We start from the raw sequence: 7,052 nt of genomic DNA, 5'->3' as shown, positions 1-7,052 counted from the left end.
GGCACTTGAAAATTTGCTGCTCCATTGCTTTGAGTCTTGTCTCCACGCTTCCAGTCCTCCTTGGCCCCTCAACATCGCGGATGTGCAGCACCCCCTCATGCATCTCAATGGTTTGAGGGTGTTGAAGCACCTCCGCGAGGTAGGGGTTGATGACCTTCTCGAAAAACTTGTCCTTGGGGGGCGCTTGGAGACGTTATGGTGATCTACATCTGTCAAAACAATAGCTTGACACAAAAACAGGAGATATTGCCGTGGTACGGTGGTCAAAACCTTCGGGAGATTATATAATGAATTTTTACCGACCAGAAAAGGTATTGTGCAAGAAAACGGAGTCCGGAAGGCACACGAGGTGGCCACGAGACCGGGGGGCGCGCCCTCCACCCTTTTGGTCGCCTCGTGTCTCTTTCGGACTACTTTTCATTTTCCTATTTTTTTAAATATTCGAAAATGGAGAAAATTTGCTATTAGAACAGTTTTGGAGATGGTTTACTTACCATATCACATATATGTTCCTTTTCAGAGTCTGAAACATTCTGGAAAGTATCCCTTATGTACTCCTCCGGTGTTACGGTGTCAATTATATTGGTTTCAACATTTATAGGATTACCTGAGATATAATGTTTGATTCTTTGACCGTTTACCACCTTCGAATTTGTGCCTTCGGCGTTGTTGATTTTAATGGCACCGGAACGATAGACCTCCTCGATAATGTAAGGACCTTCCCGTTTGGAGAGAAGTTTTCCTGCAAAAACTCTTAAACGAGAGTTGTATAACAAAACATGATCACCTACATTAAACTCTGGCTTTTGTATCCTCTTGTCATGCCATCTTTTAACTTTTTCTTTAAACAACTTGGCATTCTCATAGGCTTGAGTTCTCCATTCATCAAGTGAGCTAATGTCAAATAACCTCTTATCACCGGCAAGTTTGAAATCATAATTGAGCTCTTTGATAGCCCAATATGCCTTATGTTCTAGTTCGAGAGGTATGTGACAAGCCTTTCCATAAACCATTTTCTTAACCAAATAGAGAAACAAATAAAAAAAATCTTGAACTTTGTGTCATCAAATATGACCAAACTTTGTAGGTTCTTGCAAGTTTTCTTAACAAAATATCCTAGAGAGAAAGTTGTACACATGAGTTTAGATTTCAGTGCTAAAAGTGATGCCTTGTATCCACAATTTTCTCATGATTTCAGTTTTTGTTTCTATCTTTCTTTTTAAAAAAATTATACTTAAAAACATTCTAAATATATATTACAAAAAACACTCTACAGAAAAGATTCTAAAATGTTAATCTAGCATTTGTAAAAATGTTAAGTGTGTATATAAAAATAGTTGTCATATGTATAAAAAATATCTACAAAAAATACAACATGTAAGAAAAAACTTGATCAAGTATTTGAGCATTTGAAAAAAAACATTTATTTTAAAACACCTTAATCATATATTTTAAAACATATTAAATGTGTTTAAAAATGCTCCTGATGTATACCAAAAATGCAGAACATCTGTTAAAAAAACATAAAAAAATCATGTATAACAAAAAATAAACATTTCAAAGTTGTTAACAGTATATAATCAATATGTCTGATACATACCAAAAATGTACAATGTGTATAAAAAATAGTCATGAAACAAAAATATTTGAAAATAAATGTTAACCATCTATTGAAAAAATGTTAAATGTGTAAAAAAATGTTCTTGAAGTATATGAAAAATTTAGAATGTGGATTTAAATATTTGAACATAAAAGTCGCCACATCAATTTGATTTCTCTATACTTTATCACAACCAACTTTCCCACCTCTACTTACTTTAGCACCTAAGAGTGCAATTTAGGGTGGCAAGGGTGACCAACGACCCAAATTGGAGCCTCAGTTCTGAACTTTTATTGCTTTACTAGGTATGTGCCCGTGCATTGCCACGAGGGCAAATATTTATTAACACAATAAGACGATCACACTAGACAAATCTTGATGTAAAATAAATAAAACTATGTTTTGATTATATAAAGTGTAAGTTTTATTATTATTATTATTATTATTATTATTATTATTATTATTATTATTATTATTATTATTATTATTATTATTATTTATTAAACTGGCAAAATAGGTATGTGCCTAAATAGATCCAAAGATAAGGGAATGATTGATATTGTTTATCTAAGAATAGGGAATTTATTCCTATTTATTTAGTTACCAAAAAATCGATGAAGGGTGGGAGGTTGGACGAAGGGGTGGTGGGGAGAAAGTGAAACATGAAACCTTATGTTCTTTCTAAGTACTTTCCCCGTTCCTAAATATAGGTCCTTTTAGAGATTTTCGTATAAACTACATAGGGATGTATATAGACATATTTTAGAGTATAGATCCACTCATTTTGCTCTGTATGTAGTCTATATTCAAATCTTTAAAAGGACTTATATTTAGGAACGGAGGGAGTAGAGAGTATCATAGAGATATTCACTAGGGGCAGCACGACATAGTGGCATCAACAGGATGATAAAATTATGGGTCGGAGATATGATTATCACATGCTTTACATGGCTTCTAGATCACACGTATATCAAAGTTTTCCTAAAAAGTCTTGGGGCACGGCATATCCCTGTGGTCTGAATGGCAGTTCACTAGGGCAAGAAGCCCACAACGAGTAAAAATAGTGAATGGAATTCCTCTCTCGGTTTCAGATTTACTGCTTCTGGCCAGAATTTCAGAAATCCACATTGGAAACAAGACAGGAGCAAGTATCCTCCTTGAAAAGAAACCGAACCCAAGACAGGTCCATCACCTCTAGAGACCAAAGTAGTTTCAAAATATGTCTCTCTCCAAGGTGAAGCTTCAACTTCTAGCTTTAATTCAATAAGCATAAAAAAAGAACCACCGCGCTACCCATGTTCCCGCGCTACCCTTTGGTTCTTTTACAAATCCCTTTTCCTTCTCCTTATGTGATTGCCCCTACATGATGTACGGAACTAGCTAGGTGTTACCCAACAAGTTTGTTTTAGAAGAACAGGTTAAAACAAAGTGAAACGATGTAACATTATATCTATTCTGGTGAAGTATATATAAGGGGGCGGGGAGGGATATCAATAAGACAAGTGAGAGCTGGAGCAGGTAATTGCTTTCATGTGGCCAATGTCCATAAGCCATGATTGGTATGTCTTCAATCAACATAAGTTGTACACAACAACCAGGTCACATTGAAACCTAAACCTAATGTAACAAAACTGGCTTACCAATCAGTTCCCTTGCCTTGGAAGGAAAATATCCTGTGGAGCATAGGCTTAGGTGCACCCCCTTATCTAGCCATCCATCTCTGCATTGCGATTCGTGCGAGAACTTTTCTCTTTTTTGTTTCTTCCAAATAAAACAACATATGAACTTAAAACTTTTGCAAGATAGCAAAACATTCTTACTACAATGAGAGAAAAAACTTTCAGATTTTTTCGTCCATCATAAGTATTAAAAATAACATTTTTTAATAAAGAAAATCTCATTTTGTATATTAATATCCGTCAAAAAAATCTATAAGTTTTTTCTCTCATTGTAGTAAGAATGTTTTGCTATTTTGCAAAGTTTGAAGTTCATATGTTGTTCTATTTGGAAGCAACAAAAAAGAGAAATTTTTACGCAGTAAGTTAGTTGTCTAGCACGGATCTCAAAGCTATATTGGAGGGTATGGATAGAGGGTGTCCAAATAAAACAACATATGAACTTAAAACTTTTGCAAGATAGCAAAACATTCTTACTACAATGAGAGAAAAAACTTTCAGATTTTTTCGTCCATCATAAGTATTAAAAATAACATTTTTTAATAAAGAAAATCTCATTTTGTATATTAATATCCGTAAAAAAAAATCTATAAGTTTTTTCTCTCATTGTAGTAAGAATGTTTTGCTATTTTGCAAAGTTTGAAGTTCATATGTTGTTCTATTTGGAAGCAACAAAAAAGAGAAATTTTTACGCAGTAAGTTAGTTGTCTAGCACGGATCTCAAAGCTATATTGGAGGGTATGAATAGAGGATGTCCATGAGCCTATGCTCTAAAAATCAGCGTCCTGCCTTGGAAGCTTGAGATAATGTGTGAAATGTTGGCTATGCTAGCAGTTTCCACTTCACGCCGCAGTCTGAACAGGCATGAGGTACCGAAGAACATACTAAAGTCTTCACTCTTTTAACATGTTCTCGGCATGCCGTCATTCAGAATCCACATAAAAACAAGACACGTAGAACAATGTTTATTCTGCCACTCTAAACATTCCATTCACAAAACAACTGCGTTATTAGTTATGATCTTGTCAGTATTCAGAGTATAAGATACAAGCACAAAATAGAAAGAATTTCATATACATTACATAGTATCATCAAGTGGAACAAACAAATAACTAGCCAATCCATTTTTACATATACACATTTTGCTGATTACAACAAACATATACAAGTTTTCAATACCTAGTTCACAAAGCATATGTATGGGAACCACACACAGCCATGGCACTAGCCCTGAAGATCATATGAATTACTGCTAAAAACAGTGGCACTCAAGTCAAGGGGCTCTGGCCCCTTAACCATTCCCGCTGTTGGCTAACACCGGTCATGGACTCATGGTGCCCATGGCACTACCATTACTAGGAGACTTGTAGTGCTGGTGGTGGTACTCGTGTTGGTGGTGCTAGTGCAGGAGCATTGACGACATTTTTGGCCCCAAAGTAGTATGGAGGAGATCCGTAGTAGCTCTCCTGAGGGCCAGGATCCGATCTGTCACTCGCCATCTGCAGCTGGAACCCATAGCAATGTCCTGTTTTTGCTAGATAAAGGATGATGCGTTAGCATGTACCTCAACTTGAGATCGTGGAAAATGATCCCAATGTAGGTTCTGCGCGTAATGGAATGAACTATTGCCTTCCTGTTGCAATATAACCAAAAAACAAACAAGTATAAGGCAACAAAGGGTGGATTTTATTGGCTCAAAATGGAGCATCAAGAGGAAACATAACCCACAGCCTAGGCAAGCAGCCAACGACAGGTAAGGTGCCTTTTAGCTTTGAAGTCAACCAACATAATACATTCCTACAGCTCATATTATTATTACTATGTATTTTGATTTTTGAATAGGCTAGCGAGAGCTATATGGGAACTAGACCAATTCCAGTGTTCCATGTGAGCTAGATCGTACATGAATCCTTTTTATTGTAAGAACTAACAAGATTACAGGAACCCACAAATTTCGTCCATTATTCTCCAGGAAAGGGAATTTGTAAGATACAGGACAGGGGCATCCTTCACCCCTGTATGTAATCCTCGCGTCCTGCCTGCATGGATTGGAATGCCAGATTGTCCGAGGATCCGCCTCCGCCGGGACCATCTGCACCATCAAGAAATGAGAATATAGCATATACAGTATCATTTGAAGAAAGGTGTAAATGTTACCAAAACGAATCACTCAACATCAGTTCCATGCATGTTCACAGACTTGACCCTGTGGCGAGGAGCTGGGCGGCTGCGCGGCCACATCAACCACGGAATCTTACTTTTATCTTGACGCCGACAAGGAGGAAGACGACCTGCGGCAGCTGAACTGGGTTATGTTATTCATAGGTGTTTTCCCACCATATTGGTAATTTATTTCCATACGTTTTCTAAGTTGCAAAAGAATAACTCTATGCAAAGATAAATAATTTTTTGAAAATAAATTGGCTAGAGTAGCAATTAATAAATTTTGTCTGCTCTATAATGAAATGTTTTTCAATCGTCTCAGCATTCTGGAAAATGTTGCCGACACATATTGCAATAAAACTGAAAGTTACATCGAAATCATTTTAGGTAGCTGTCCCTAGCAACAAGGAAGTCATTCTTGCAATTTTGAGCATTCGATCTATGCAATTTCGGCTCACTATGACATCATTTCAACCCGCTTGCTAGAATTGTTGTTTCAACACAATTACCGACACCTCCAATTCCCCATTGTGTGTCCATTTGACTCTTTTATATTTCTCATTTATCCTCTCTTTTTTGTGGTCATTTATTCTCATTTATCTATATTTGATAGACTACGCTAGTGCTACCGACCACCTAAAACAAAGTGAAACCACACAAGATGCTATCTACTCTTGTTCAAAGAAAGGGGTGCATATATAGGGGGGAACCAATATTCATGTGGGTAAAGCACTTATTATTATCTATGCGTGGTGAATACATTTGAGTCACGATGGGCATATTGTTACTATTGCAAGGTGTGGGAGAAGATAATGGTGGGCAGCCGAACTGAATATTATTCTCACATGTCTTTTATCTTCAGAGGTGCTTTTGTTTCCATATGTTTTCAGGTTATGAAAAAATCTCTATGCAAATATAGATAACTTTTCAAAGAGAAATTGGCAAGAGTAGCAATTAATAAAATTCATATGCTCTATAGCGAATTTTCTTTTTGCGCATCTCAACAATTTGGAATATTATTACTGAATTGCTCCATTAACTGAATTGTATGAAGTAATGAACATTCCTCACTTGATTTCCTCGAATGCTAGCGACACCGATTGTGGTGAAACTCAAAGTTACATCAAAGCCGTCTTAGGTAGCTGTCTCTAGCAACAAGAAAGCCCTTTCTACTTGTTTCACATCCTCGTGCACAATGTCTAGTGAAACGCATGAGATAATTTGTAATGCTAATCATTTTGAGCATTCCTTTCATGCTGTTTTGACGGCTCACTCAATTCGACACCAAGGCATGGCTTGACGGTAGTTTCAGTCTTGTCATGGATAAGATAGTCACTCCAACACGGTTACTGATGCCTCCTATTCCCAATTATGTGTCCACTTGAGTCTTTGTCTTCTCTCATGGACAAAGCTAGGGCTGTTGTTCCAAGAAAGGGGTATATATAAAGGGGGAAATCAATATTCACGTATGTGAAAGCACTTATTATTTATCTCATGTGATGAATTGCTCTGAGTTACAGTGGGTATATAGTTACTTATATAAGGTGTACACATCCTGGAAGCTTGAGGAGGAACAGGAAGAAAACGGCGGGTGTGGGAACTGAATATTATCA

This window comes from Triticum dicoccoides, chromosome 3B (genome assembly GCF_002162155.2).
Source record: "Triticum dicoccoides isolate Atlit2015 ecotype Zavitan chromosome 3B, WEW_v2.0, whole genome shotgun sequence".
NCBI lineage: Eukaryota > Viridiplantae > Streptophyta > Magnoliopsida > Poales > Poaceae > Triticum > Triticum dicoccoides.
Note: the sequence above shows the minus strand (reverse complement) of the source record.